Source organism: Nansenia antarctica (assembly GCF_963989245.1).
Source record: "Nansenia antarctica genome assembly, chromosome: 19".
Taxonomy (NCBI): domain Eukaryota; kingdom Metazoa; phylum Chordata; class Actinopteri; order Argentiniformes; family Microstomatidae; genus Nansenia; species Nansenia antarctica.
The window spans coordinates 7574508-7589701 of NC_137692.1; positions in this window are offsets into that span (position 1 = coordinate 7574508).

The window sequence follows — 15194 nt, forward strand, 5'->3', positions numbered from 1 at the left end:
ATTGATTATTTCCATTATAATATTCCAATGCAATAATTTAACCAATTGAATTAGTTGATTGATGGTTCCCAAACACTATGCAATAGCCTGCGGACAAGGTTAATTCAAATACATCTAGCCAATTTAGACCTAAATAACATTTATTTTATACAAAATTATACATTTGCCTACTGTAACAGTGTGTTTTTGTTGTTGTTGTTGTTGTTGTTGTTGTTGTTGTTGTTGTTGTTGTTGTTGAAAAAAGTACCTCACCAACATTATGAGGTTATATATTTGTCTATCTAGGCCTATCTTCTCTGGGGTTATAAATGAGTTAGGCCTATAATAAAATATAATGTAGCAATTTGTAGGCTACCGTTTGCTCGCAGCAGGTGGCGTAAGGCATGTTATAGTTTTCCATCATTTCCTAACTACCGCATTCCTTCACACAGAATTTAGTTGAATTAGGATCTGCGCATTTTTCACCGCTAGGGCCAACAGCGGCCCGCTCTCTTCCATACAGGGAAGACTGATAATCTGGTGTACTGGCGCCCTCTAGTGACTCAAACGTAAACTGCTTAAACATGAGGATTTTATATTGCAAATGAACACAGCCAGCCTGCAGTATGGAGGGTGTATCGTGCCATATTTAAATGCAATACACACATCGGAATGCAATACACACATCGGAATGCAATACACGTGTAACACTAAATACAATGCAAAAATACGGCATATTTGTGCCAAAATAAAATCAATGTGTATTACATTTGAGCGCAGCGTATTACATTTGGTCATGAGTGTATTCCATTGAGCATGTGTATTACATTTGGTGATGAGTGTATTCCATTGAGCATGTGTATTACATTTGGTCATGAGTGTATTCCATTGAGCATGTGTATTACATTTGGTCATGAGTGTATTCCATTGAGCATGTGTATTACATTTGGTCACGAGTGTATTCCATTGAGCATGTGTATTACATTTGAGCGCAGCGTATTACATTTGGTCATGAGTGTATTCCATTCGAGTGTCGGTGTACTAATTTGAATTGCTTTTCGATATCCGATGTAAATCCGATGTAATTTGCATTGTATTGCATTCCGATGTAGGTACCATATTTTCCTTCCGGTTCCGGCCATAGGTTCTGCCCTTTCCGGCCATAGGATTCGCGATGCCAACGATGACGACGAAGACCCATCTTTAAATACCACATTCGCTCTTGGAAAATGTCACTACAGTTTCTGTAATAGCTTATTAATAAAGATTCGAAAAATTATGCTGACCATCGTATTATCTTAGTTTAATGTCATTTCAATGCATCATAGAACTTTTATTTACAAGCATAACACAAAAATCGCTATTATGCACCGTCTTTGCCCGTGAATAACACCGGCTGTGAATGTGGTAGAAACACAATACTCCTTTGCTAACTTCACCATCGGTATACGGTCATTTTGAGCCCTTAACCACCGCGCTGACACCCCGAGAAGTTATGCTTTTAACCGTAAACTCAATGAACCGGGAGTTCACCCGCTCCTGCAAGCGTATCTCTAACGAACGCGGAGATTGTATGAGCCCCGCGTCGGTCAGCCTTTCCGTAGAAATACATCGCTCCGTTATATATCTAACGTTACATGTTTTAAGGCTGATCTGTGCATGATAGTGCTGCATTATGTTGATCTATTTATATCGATCTATTCTTGCCAATTCCTTATTACCAGTGGAAAGGGGGATGGCTAAATCTGCTGACCCCCAGCCTGTCTGCCGACTACTCCGCCTGCCTGACCCCCAGACGGTCCATGTGGCTGGTAGGTAGAGAGGCTGAGTTAGAGGCACTGATACTGGGCCTAGTGATGAGGACATGTGGTGTAGGACTGGTAGTATTACTAGGCCTGGTACTTAATGGGACTTATGGTGCTTTTCCATCAGCAGCCCGGGTCAGTGCAGTTCGGATCGGATCGGGTCACTTTTGATCTGTTCTGGTTTTCCATTATACACAAACCGACCCGGACTAGTAGGAGGAGTAGACGATAGTAGGTGGAGTTACGCGTCACACGCAGCCTGGCAAAAAGCTTCCGGGTGTACACAGCAACAACAGTGATTTTTTTGGAGAGAAAGAGAAAGAGAGAGAGGAAGCTATGTACACATAATAAAGTCATGTTTTTTGAACCCTTAAAACCACTGCCTTCACTTGTCTGCTTTATGAACTGTAGTATCATCATCGAGAAACGCCGACAAGACGCGAATCTACCGGCATTTGACTCATGAGTGAACGGCGAAAATGGCTGGACAGCACAGCAGCAGCGCCGGGTGAACTCCCGGTTCATCAAGTTTACGGTTAAAAGCATAACTTCTCGGGGTGTCAGCGCGGTGGTTAAGGGCTCAAAATGACCGTAGACAGATGGTGAAGTTAGCAAAGGAGTATTGTGTTTGTACCACCTCCACAGCCGGTGTTATTCACAGACAAAAACGGTGCCGTTTGCGGGTTAATAACTTCGGTTTACCAGGGGTTAGGATAACAATTCAAACGTGTCCGGAAAGAGGAGAAACCAGGGAATCCAAAAGTTTTTGAATGGAGTCGATCCTCCACTCCTATCACCGTGGACACAGCGCGGAGCGAATTCCCTGTTAAAACCGGCATTTGACTCATGAGTGAACGGCGAAAATGGCTGGACAGCACAGCAGCAGCAGCCGGGTGAACTCCCGGTTCATCGAGTTTACGGTTAAAACCATAACTTCTCGGGGTGTCAGCGCGGTGGTTAAGGGCTCAAAATGACCGTAGACAGATGGTGAAGTTAGCAAAGGAGTATTGTGTTTGTACCACCTCCACAGCCGGTGTTATTCACGGACAAACACGGTGCATAATAGCGATTTTTGTGTTATGCTTGTTGTAAATAAAAGTTCTATGATTCATTGAAATGACATTAAACTAAGATAATACGATGGTCAGCATAATTTTTCGAATCTTTATTAATAAGCTATTACAGAAACTGTAGTGACATTTTCCAAGAGCGAATGTGGTATTTAAAGATGGGTCTTCGTCGTCATCGTTGGCATCGCGAATCCTATGGCCGGAAAGGGCAGAACCTATGGCCGGAACCGGAAGGAAAATATGGTACCTACATCGGAATGCAATACAATGCAAATTACATCGGATTTACATCGGATATCGAAAAGCAATTCAAATTAGTACCCAACACTCGAATGCAATACAATGCAAATTACACCGGATATCGAAAAGCAATGCAAATGAGTACACCGACACTCGAATGGAATACACTCATGACCAAATGTAATACGCTGCGCTCAAATGTAATACACATGCTCAATGGAATACACTCATGACCAAATGTAATACGCTGCGCTCAAATGTAATACACATTGATTTTATTTTGGCACAAATATGCCGTATTTTTGCATTGTATTTAGTGTTACACGTGTATTGCATTCCGATGTGTGTATTGCATTCCGATGTGTGTATTGCATTTAAATATGGCACGATACACCCTCCATACTGCAGCACCAACATGTACCACACAGTAACCCCGTAGCTAATCAGATAGGTATTACATAGAACATCGTATTTATGCTAATCAGTGCATCTCGTATTAAACATTTAGAGCCCGAATGCTAATCAGTGCATCCTGTATCAAAAAGAATAGCCTGAATGCTATAATATCATTACAGGGCTGCCAAGTTTCACCAAAAGTTTGGAGTGAGATTTTTTGGCGGTGGAGCGACCCAAAACTGTGCACGTTTTGGCGGCAGCGGCCCCTCTCTCCCACCCAATTATTTGTGCTAGTTTCCTGCAATTTTACATGTTGTTCATAATAAACCAGCACAAGAAATGAAAATAATTAACATTTTATAAAACAAGACAAAAATTCAGACAATATATCATATTTATGAAATCTTAATGAACAAATACAGTAGCCTACAGACTCTAAATGAAAATTGGGCCCCATCAACAGGACTCAGCCCCTTGGTCAGCAGCAGAAAGACCCTTGGTCATCATCTTATATACAGTGCATTGCTCATAGATGGCTATCATGTTATACAGTACATACCAGGTACATACCAGGGTTTTGCGTAGCGCGGCCACATTTTTTTTGAGGGACCCCCAATTGTTGTATTGTAAATTGCAATTACTATTTATTATTACTATTGTAGGAGCCAGATATGGTCCTGTGATACGTGTTGTAATTCACTGTGTGGGCATGGGGTGGCGCTGTCACAATACCTGAGGCAGGTATATCAGGTAGCACATTTGTTGTTGTTGTCGTCAGGTGTTGACCCCGGAAGGGCAAATAGGTTTGACCGCAAGGGCGCTAAGTTTATTATTGTTATTGTTTGTACCAGTGATTAAGCCATTGATGGCACATAGTAACACAATAAATGTTTATTATGCAGCAAACCAACGACTACGGATCTTATATAACCAACAGCAACACATCAAACTAGGACGCACGGCGCGTCAACCGGACAATCCGTCGGGTTAGCATCTCAGTAGCAAGTAGTAGACTATGCTCCTTTAACAATTATTATTAATGTACCTGGTTATGTTACAGTAGAGAAACAAATGCATTTAGTAAAGACTTACGCCAAATTGGTGCAACCCAGTCCAGTAGGCTACCAGATACGATGTTGTAATGTATGCACATAATTTGCTACCACGGTTGCCAGACGGAATTGACAATGTCCAGCCCAACCGGTCTAAAAACTGCCGAATCCACCCGTCCAGTACCAAAAATAGCCCAATCTGGCAACACTGCTTGCTACGTTCTTGCAGCTCGCGTGAACACAGGTTCTTCCATCAGCGCTCGCCTGCCGCTTCGACTGCAGACTCAAGTTAACGCAAGTGCAGAAAGATGCCACGAAACTCATGTCCGGTAAAACACATTTTTATTTCTCGCTGTGAGAAGACTCTTGAGTTAGAGATAGAAATACTACAAGCAGTGGAGCCCCTAGACTTTTGGGGGCCCTAAGCAAACAACATTATGGAGGCCCCTGGTAAGGGTCTTAGGCGGGTGACGATGTGGAACATTTAAAAATGTATTTATTTCCCTGACACTAAAATATAATACGGTTTTACGAAGTTCGCGCATATGCGCGCGCTCGTGTGTGTGTAAGTAAAAAAACAGTCTGAAACAAAGGAATTCATTATAAATGTCATAATGTATTAATTAACAGTCACACACACGTCCGAGTATTTGATCAACAAAGGAGCCATGTGTAGTAACATCAAATTGGAGCAATATAAATAATGAAATATCAACTCACAATGGTGCTTATTAGAACTCTTAACACACTTACATTCTGAAACTGCTGGTGTTTTCACATTCTGAAACAGCAACATTAATATGTAATATCAAACAGAGCAAGAACAACAAATAAATAAAAAAATCAATAAAAAAATCAATAAACAAGTATATTCTGAAACCGCTGGTGTTCTTATTTACATTTTACATGACTCCACTGGGTCTGTCTGTCTGCCTGCCTGCTTGCCTGCCTGCTTGTCTGTCTGCCTGCCTAAGACATCTTACTTATTTTGCACTCTGCATCTTATTTACATTTTTGCACTCTGCAGCTTCTTACTTATTTTGCACTCTGCATCTCCTTGCTTATTTTGCACTCTACTTATGTTTGCTGTTTGCTATTTGCTGAGCCCTACTCTGAACCTGCTCTATACTCTGAACCCTGACATACAGTAACCTTTTAGAATTTTTTGGTGGCCAGAAATGTGCGATCGCTTCATGATTGCTGCTGACAGTTGAGGCAGCTAGAAGTCAATTTCAAGCTAGAAGGGGGCGGGGCCCCACTAGGGGGGTTTTGGGGCAGCGGCGTGGATACTGCCAATAGTGGTTACGGATATGGATGTCCGTGGTGTTATAGATCATAATAACGCCGTAATTGCAGGGAATACTTTACCAAACTAGCTATTTCACAATGAAAAGTAGTTAAACTCTTAACTACCCTCATATTGTTTAGCTTGTCAAACTAAAACTGTCCTTGGATGAATGTATGCGCAGCGTGAGCGCAGCGCGAGCAGACTCAGAGCGACTGAACAATGATTTCCATTGAAAATACTGTAACGATCCTGGATGAGGCCCGTTAACAGCTCCGCCAAGGGAGTTAACTCTCTTGGTATAGTGGTTAGCGCGGCCGTCGGTTATGCGGGAGATCGGGGTTCGATTCCCGCATGGGGCGAGTTACACTACAAGTTCCCGTTCGCTACAATACATTCATCCAAGGACAGTTTTAGTTTGACAGCAAAACAATATGAGGGTAAAACAAAAATTTGGACGGCGCAGCGGTCTAAGCATCAGTCTCTGATGCAAGCTGCCCACTGGGGACTGGGATCAAAACCCGGTCTCGCCAGACCCGGATATGGCCGGGGCCCACGGGGAGCAGCATATTGGACGGCCGCTCCCGAGGGTGGTATAGGCTATTTCCGGATAAGGATCCGTCGCGCAACACCGCCCCCGTCTGGTGCCGGAATAACAGTGTTGGGCTCGAGGGGCCGGTAAGCTAGTCTATCGGCTCTCTCATCTGGGCTGCCGGCCACGGGGTGCACGTGCGGCCGATCCTACGCAATAGGCGACAGGGGATAATTGGACACTAGGTTGGGTATAATTGGATACTAAATTGGGTGAAAAAAAGGATAAAATAATTGTAAAAAAAAAAAAAAAAAAAAAAAAAAAATTTAAAATAATTTGGAGGCCCTTTTTGTTTGGTGGCCCCAAGCAATTGCCTTGGTTGCCTCTATGGACGGGGCGCCTCTGACTACAAGGATACGGCTTTTTGGCACGTTGCACCTGTTGTCATGACAATGTCGCGCAATATCAACGTCAGTCACTTTTGAAGTTCAAACAGCCTCACAGTCATCCATAGGGGACAAGTCATTCTAAAATAATAATAATATATAAATATAAAATACGTAATTTCACATTCTCTTCCTTCCGTTTTTTATATTGTAGTCATGAGCAGGAAGAATCAGAGGAAGCTTCGGCAGGCTGCTAAGCGGAGAGAGGAGGCTGCTGGGCTGACGGAGGACAGACCTGTTACTGTAAGTGTAACCATCACTATTAGCACACACGTCCCTGCAGTTATACCAGTGTTGTGTAACCATGCAGCCATGAATGATGCCACACTTCCTCTGTTCTGCTCCTGCAGGTCTGTTCGGCTGACAAGGCCTATGAGACCAGTGCCTCTGTGGCCACGGTTGCCCCCATCATGGCCGCCCCTAGGGACAACCAGGAGGTCAAGGCAGCCCCTCAGAAAGAGAAGGCAGCGCCCCAGAAAGAGAAGGCAGCGCCTCAGAAAGAGAAGGCAGCCCCTCAGAAAGAGACGGCAGCGCCTCAGAAAGAGAAGGCAGGCGTCCAGGAGGTCAAGACAGCTCCCCAGAAGGAGAAGCCAGCCCCTCAGCTGGTCAAAGCAGCCCCCCAGGGTGAGGAGCCTCAGGGAGATATGACCCCCAAAATGTCTCGTGTGGCCCAGGCGTGTGAAGGCGGAGGAGAAGGAGAAGTGGAGGGCCCTGCTGGAGGCGGAGAAGGCCAGCAGCGCTCTGGCAAAGGCGGAGTTGGCGAGGGAGGAGGTGGAGGAGGGCCGACGGAGAGAGAAAGGCCTCCTCCAAAAGCTCCACGATATGGAGCAAGAGAGGAGTAGCCTCCTCCACAACATCTCTGACCTGGAGAAGGAGAGGCGCCAGGCCCTCCTGGAGGTGAAAGAAGGCAGACTTAGAGAGAGCGACCTCCAACAAAAGCTCCACGTTATGGAGAAGGAGAAGAGGAGCCAGGCCCTCGCTGCAGAGCGAGAAATGGATAGGAGGCTGGCCAAGATCAGGGCCGAGGTCAGGGCGACCCTCCTGGAGACCGGAGACGCCAGGGCCAAAGAGAGTGAGGCCCTGCTGGACCTGGAGAAGAGCAGGGATGAGGCCTGCACGAAGCTCCAAGAGGACAGAGGCCGGTGGGAGAAGGAGAAGGCCTCCTTCACAGCCGCCCACCTGCGCACCGCTGAGGCTGAGGAGAGGAGCAGGGCGGAGACGGACCTGGTCACCTCTCGTCAGCAGCTCTCGCTCTCCCAGACCAAGCTGCAGCAGGTGGAGGTCCAGACCAAGCTGCAGCAGGCGGAGGTCCAGACCAAGCTGCAGCAGGTAGAGGACCAGGCTCTAACAAAGAGGAAGGAGGAGCTGGACGACCTGACGTTGGTTCGCGACGAGTTGGACGCAGTGTGGGAAGTAAAGAGAGAAGAAAAGAGAGAGGAGGAGAAGAAGTCCAAAGTTCCCTCTCTTAAATGTTTAGGGGTAGGGTTAGGGTTAGTGTTAGGGTTAGGCTTTGGGTTAAAACGTTTATTGGGTTAGGGTTAGAGAAAGAAAAGAAAAGAGAGAAGAAAAGAGAGAGGAGAAGAAGAAGTCCAAAGTTCCCTTCTTTAAATGTTTAGGGTTGGGGTTAGGGTTTGGGTTAGCACATTTAATTCGTTTAATTAATTACATTTTTGGGTTACTTGGCATATTTATATGGTGTTTGAAAAAAAACTAAAAGTGTTTGAATGACACACACACACTTGCCAGAATTTCTATCTTTTCAATAAAAAGCGTGCTAAAAAACATTATGTGAGACTTCATTTTCAATTTTATGTGAGATTTCATTACAAAAGTCAGTAATTAGTGTGCTTGCTGTAGGCAAAGTCAACCAGGACTATATACACGTGTCCTACAGGTCCAAGAGCACCACTGAGACATGGGAACTGGCAGCCCTTTCTCTGACAAGACAAGACCACGTGGAAAACGTGAAAAACACAAAACACGTGTGTGCCATTTCTACAGATTTAACAATACACAGATATCTTACATCAACATGTTAATCTCTTCACACTGTCACTCCACATCTGAATATCTAAGCCATAACATTAATAGTTTTCTGTCTGTTCTGGCCGTTTGACGTTTGTTTGTTCTTTATATATCCTGTTTTTTAATTTTCAAATGTCTCAAAATCTTTTTTCTCTTAGCTGGACACCCTAATCCATTTACATTCCAGGTGGAATAGCACAAATTCCTCTGATTGCTAGTCATAGATAAATGTTTACGTATTTAACCATAGAATGAGTGTTGGTTATAATATAATGTAAGACCCCTGGTGCATTAACAAAGTAAATAATAACATAACAACTTATAAGACACAAAACAAAAAACTTGGTGAACTCTATAAGCAGAGAACAATATGACTAAGAACAGTATTGTTGTGCCTCCTAATCTGACACGCCCCCGTGAGCCTCGTTCTGGCGCCCCCTCCCGGCCGGATTGAGTGGGCCGGATCTCTGGCTCTGTTTGCAGCAGGTGTGGGCTATTACCTTTCAGCCCAGCTGTCCCAATCACCACCTGGACAGCCGCCTACTTAACCCTGCTACAGACGGAGATCCAACGCTTGAACATAACTATCTGTATGGCTCGACCCCTGGACCCCCTCTGACTACTCTCTTCTGGATTTCCCTCCCTGGCTCGACCCCTGGACTCCCCTCTGGACTACTCTCTCCTGGATCACTCTCCCTGGCCCGACCCCTGGACATTCCCCTTGACTACCCCCTCTGGATCTCGGACTTTGCTCACTAGGGTAGTATCGCAGCACATAATACAACACCCCTGACCTCATACACGCACACACACATAGTATAATTACACACCCCATAACTATCGCCTGCATCACACCTTATGTTTGTTTTTCCACTAGTTAGTGTAGGGCCTATTTCTTTGTGTATATCATCCTTAATAAATCATTGTATATTCTCCTGGCCTCTGTCTCTGTTTCTCTGGGGTTCCACCACATTTGGCTTTTCCAGTTTTAAGGTGTGCATAACAGTATGTTCAAGCCATTATGAGCCAAGGTGGAACTCCAGAGAACAAGGGTGGTTCCCCGGGTATTGGGGTTCTCCCATTAGTCGTAGATTTACGCAGAGAGGTAAATAGCCATGCTACGCAACTTACCAGTCTGCAGGCCGAGCTCCAGAAGGCCTTCCCCACGGTCCAAGGCCAGATAGCCGTACTGGAGAATACCACCCGTGCCACCGTCGGGGCTGTAAATAGTCTCGAGACGAAGATGGACGCCCTGTCCGGGTCTCTCGCCTCCATCCAGCGTTCTCTGGACCTCATCGCCGCTGGCAGCAGACCACCCCCTGACACGAGTTCCATATCTGGGCAGATGACTAATCCCCCGGTCGATCCTGTGAACCCCGTTTCGCTCTATCCTCCTGTCGCTCACTGGGAACCCAGGTTAGTCAGCCCCGCTCCATTCCATGGTGACTTTGATCGTTGTCGGGGTTTCCTGACCCAGTGCGAATTAGTATTTACGCACCAGCCTTCCAAGTACTCCTCCGACGGGGCCAAGGTAGCGTTTATCATGTCTCTACTCGCTGACAAAGCGCTCAAATGGGCCATAGCCGCTGTCGGGAGCAGTTCAAGATACTCCACGGATTACCCCCTGTTTAAAGCAGAGTTCCGGTTCGTGTTCGACCACCCCCAGGACGGGCAGGATGTAACCGGCCGCTTGTTAGCCATCTCCCAGGGTTCCCGCTCTGTAGCCGAGTACATGGTCGAGTTCCGTACTCTAGCCACGGAGACAGGCTGGAATGACGGAGCCCTCCTCAGCCTTTTCCACAAGGGGTTACATGATTCCATCAAGGACCTGTTGGTGCGAGACGATCCCGGCACCCTTAATGAGCTGATTACCCTGGCCCTTAGGATGGATGCACGCCTCCAGGTACGACGCACCGACCGCGTCCAGCGAGCTGTCACGCGCCCCACTACCTATCGCGCCGGAACGACCCCGCCCCCTTCTCTGCCCATGCTGCCTCCTCTCGTGGCTACTTCCGGGTCTGGGGAGCCCATGGAGATCGGCCGCTCTCGGCTCTCGCGAGAGGAGCGAGAACGGAGGCTTCTCAACAAACAGTGCCTGTACTGCGGCAAGGAGGGGCACATCATCCGGGCGTGTCCTGTCCGGCCAAAAGACCCAGCTCACCAGTAGGGGGCATACTGGTGAGCAACACCTCTCTCTCTCAGCCCCAGGTCACCCCCAGTCGCCTATTCCCTGCCACTCTCACCTGGGGGAAGGACACCCTGTCTGTCAGCGCCCTCATCGACTCCGGGGCTGATGGTTGTCTAATCGATGAAAACTTAGTCCGCCAGGCGGGCATCCCCCTAGTCCTTCTAGACCGCCCCATCATGCCTAGGGCCATTGATGGCCGTTCCCTAGGAACTATCACCCACACCACTGGGCTTATATCTCTTACGATCTCCGGGAATCATACCGAGGAGATACGGTTCTTTGTCCTTCAGACCCCCACGTCTCCCCTGGTGCTGGGTAGACCCTGGCTCGAGAGACATGAACCTCACATCTCCTGGGCTTCGGGCCAGATCCTAGGCTGGAGAGGTACGTGTTACGCCTCCTGCCTTCGCTCCGCCCTGTCTCCCTCTAGCGACCCCAAGTCTAAGATCACTCCGCCTGACCTCACCGGGGTTCCTCCCATCTACCACGACCTAGCCCAGGTGTTCAGCAAGGACGAGGCACTCTCCCTTCCACCCCATCGCCCGTATGACTGTCCTATAGACCTCCTGCCTGGTGCCACCCTTCCTAAAGGTAGACTTTACAGCCTCTCACTCCCTGAAAAGGAGGCGATGCGTAACTACATTACGGAGTCCATCAACTCTGGTATCATCCAGCCCTCCTCCTCACCCCTCGCGGCTGGATTCTTCTTCGTATCCAAGAAGGACGGTGGGCTCAGACCTTGCATTGATTTTCGGGCTCTGAATGACATTTCTGTAAAGAACCGTTATCCCCTTCCCCTCATTAGCTCCACCTTCGAACCCCTCACCCATGCCAAGGTATTCACCAAGCTGGACCTACGTAACGCCTACCATCTAGTCCGCCTCAGGGAGGGGGACGAGTGGAAGACCGGGTTTAACACCCACCTCGGCCATTTTGAATACCGCGTCATGCCTTTTGGTCTATCTAATGCCCCTGCTATTTTCCAGGCCCTGGTCAACGATGTCCTTCGGGACATGTTAAACATTTTTGTTGTTGTGTACCTTGACGACATTCTTATTTTTTCTCAGTCCGTGGAGGAGCACCACCAGCATGTCCGGCTAGTCCTGCAGAGACTCCTGGAGAACCGCTTATTCGTGAAGGGGGAGAAGTGCGTTTTCCACACCAGCTCGGTCACCTACCTGGGTAATGTGGTGGAGGACGGACAGATGCGGGCGGACCCTGCCAAGGTCAAGGCCGTCGTGGAGTGGCCTCAGCCCACGGACCGGACCCAACTTAGACGCTTCCTGGGGTTCGCGGGATTTGTGAGGCGGTTCATTAAAGGGTTCAGCCAGGTCGCAGCGCCGCTCACTGCGCTTACCTCCACCTCACGGCCCTTCTGCTGGACCGCCGCTGCTGAGACCGCTTTCGGCACACTAAAACACCTGTTCTCCTCCGCGCCAGTGCTGATCCACCCCGACCCCGAGAGACAGTTCATCGTAGAGGTAGATGCTTCGGACACGGGGATCGGGGGGGTCCTCTCTCAACGGTCGGGGGAGGACCAGAAGATACACCCTTGCGCCTACTTCTCCCGGCGCTACGAACCCGCGGCCCAAAATTACGACGTGGGCAACAAGGAGCTGCTGGCGGTTCACGAGGCCCTGAGGGAGTGGAGACACTGGCTGGAGGGAGCCAAACTACCGTTCCTGGTGTGGTCTGACCATAGGAACCTCACTTACCTTGGGTCCGCCAAGAGGCTCAACTCTCGACAAGCCCGCTGGGCTCTTTTTTTTAGTCGTTTCGACTTCACCCTTACCTACCGTCCCGGCTCCAAGAACGTCAAAGCTGATGCTCTCTCCCGCCAGTTCCCCAAGGCGGATTCGGGTGTCGCTGAGGGGGGAGATACCATCCTGTCCCCGTCCCGGGTGGTGGGGTTCGTAACCTGGCCCGTCGAGGCTTTGGTGAGACAGGCTCAGCGGGCCGAACCAGACCCTAGGACCGGACCCCCTAACCGTTTGTTTGTGCCTACAGCTGTCCGAGCCAGGGTGTTGGAGTGGGGCCACTCCAGCTGCTTCGCTTGCCACCCCGGCGAGCGGCGGACGGCGGCATTCATCGTGAAGAGGTTCTGGTGGCCCAATCTCAGGGGGGACACCAGGGAGTTTGTGGCCGCCTGTACGGTGTGCGCCCGTAGTAAGGCCTCCCATCGGCCTCCTGCGGGTCTCCTGCAGCCTCTCCCGGTGCCCAGCCGACCGTGGTCGCACATCGCCGTGGACTTTGTTACTGGGCTCCCTGTCTCCCAGGGGTGCGACACCATTCTCACCATCGTGGACCGGTTCTCCAAGGCGGTCCACTTCGTTCCCCTCCCGAAACTGCCCACAGCGGCCGAGACGGCGGACCTCCTAACTCTCCACGTCGTACGCCTCCACGGGATCCCCTCGGATGTGGTTTCTGACCGGGGCCCCCAGTTCGTCTCCAAGGTCTGGCGGGCCTTCTGCAGAGGCATTGGGGCCACCACCAGTCTCACCTCCGGGTACCACCCTCAGTCCAATGGGCAGGCCGAGCGTGCCAACCAGGCTCTGGAAGCCGCTCTCCGATGTGTCTCCGCCCACAATCCCTCCTCCTGGGCGAAATACCTGCCGTGGGTGGAGTACTCCCTCAACACTATGGAGAGCGCCGCCACTGGTATGTCCCCATTCGAATGTTCCCTGGGTTACCAACCCCCTCTGTTTCCCCAACAGGAGCTGGAGGTGGCGGTCCCAACCACCAGGGCCCATCTCCGCCGGTGTCGCAACGTGTGGAGGACCGCCAGGGCGGCGTTGCTCCGCGCCACCGAGCGCGCCCGGCGGAGCGCGAACCGGCGGAGGGTGCCGGCCCCTGACTACCAGCCAGGTCAGAGGGTTTGGCTGTTGGCCCGGGACCTGCCCCTCCAGACCTCCCAAACCTCCACCCGGAAACTCAACCCCCGGTACGTTGGTCCCTATCCCGTGGACCGTATCGTCAACCCCACGGCGGTACGTTTGACCCTTCCTCCCTCCCTCAAAATACACCCGGTGTTCCATGTCTCCCAGCTTAAACCTGTGGCCGCCAGCCCTTTGTCTTCCCCCAGCCCGGCTCCGCCGCCGCCCCGTGTCCTGGATGATGGGGACCCGGCATGGACGGTAAACAAACTACTGGAGGTCCGCCGCCGGGGTCGCGGGTTTCAATACCTAGTGGACTGGGTTGGCTACGGGCCCGAGGACCGGACTTGGGTGCCTGCGTCCTATCTCGCCGACCCGTCCTTATTGGAGGATTTCTACCGAGCCAACCCCGGGGCCCTGGGTCCGTCGTCCGGTGCCTCCCCTGAGGAGGGGGGTACTGTTGTGCCTCCTAATCTGACACGCCCCCGTGAGCCTCGTTCTGGCACCCCCTCCCGGCCGGATTGAGTGGGCCGGATCTCTGGCTCTGTTTGCAGCAGGTGTGGGCTATTACCTTTAGGGCTGCAACAACGAATCGATTAAATCGATAATAATCGATAACGAAATTCGTTGGCGACGAATGCCATTATCGATTCGTCGTTTTTTTTTTTTTTTTTTTTCTTCTTTTTTTTCGGGTTTTGTTTCCATAACAAACCTACTTCCTGTTGACGCACGCCACGCTGTCTTGCGGCCGGTGTAGGCATCGCGAATCATAGCGCTACCTATGGCCGGAAAGGGTAGAACCTATGACTGTCCTATGACTGTCTGCTGTCAGGACATGCTAGTGAGTTAGCTAGCAGGGTTAGCTCGCTGCTGCCGCTAGCTGACTGTCACTACGCTGCTCGTCCAGCTGTAGTCTGCGTAGCTGTGCTGAGAACCAGAGCACTAACTATGTTTCTATAGAGGAGGGTTACACTAACTATGTTTCTATAGAGGAGGGTTACAGCTAACTTCCTATTGTTTTATTATATAAGTCCTGCTGGGCTCAGCCCTTCCATGGTCTCCTGCTCTCCATGCAAATGCAGAGTGAGGCACTGACTGTCGCCTAGCCTATTGTATGGAGTGAGAGGACACATTGCATTGTTTTGGAGCATATCTGTTATATAAAAACATTAGTGTCTTGTCTGTAGCCTATATTGCACTTTGGGTTACTGACCTTTACATTAAGCAAAGTTATTACCTAAAACAATGCATGTATTGAGCTAGAGTTCAACTACTTTATTGAAACAATCTACCGCCATAGTCC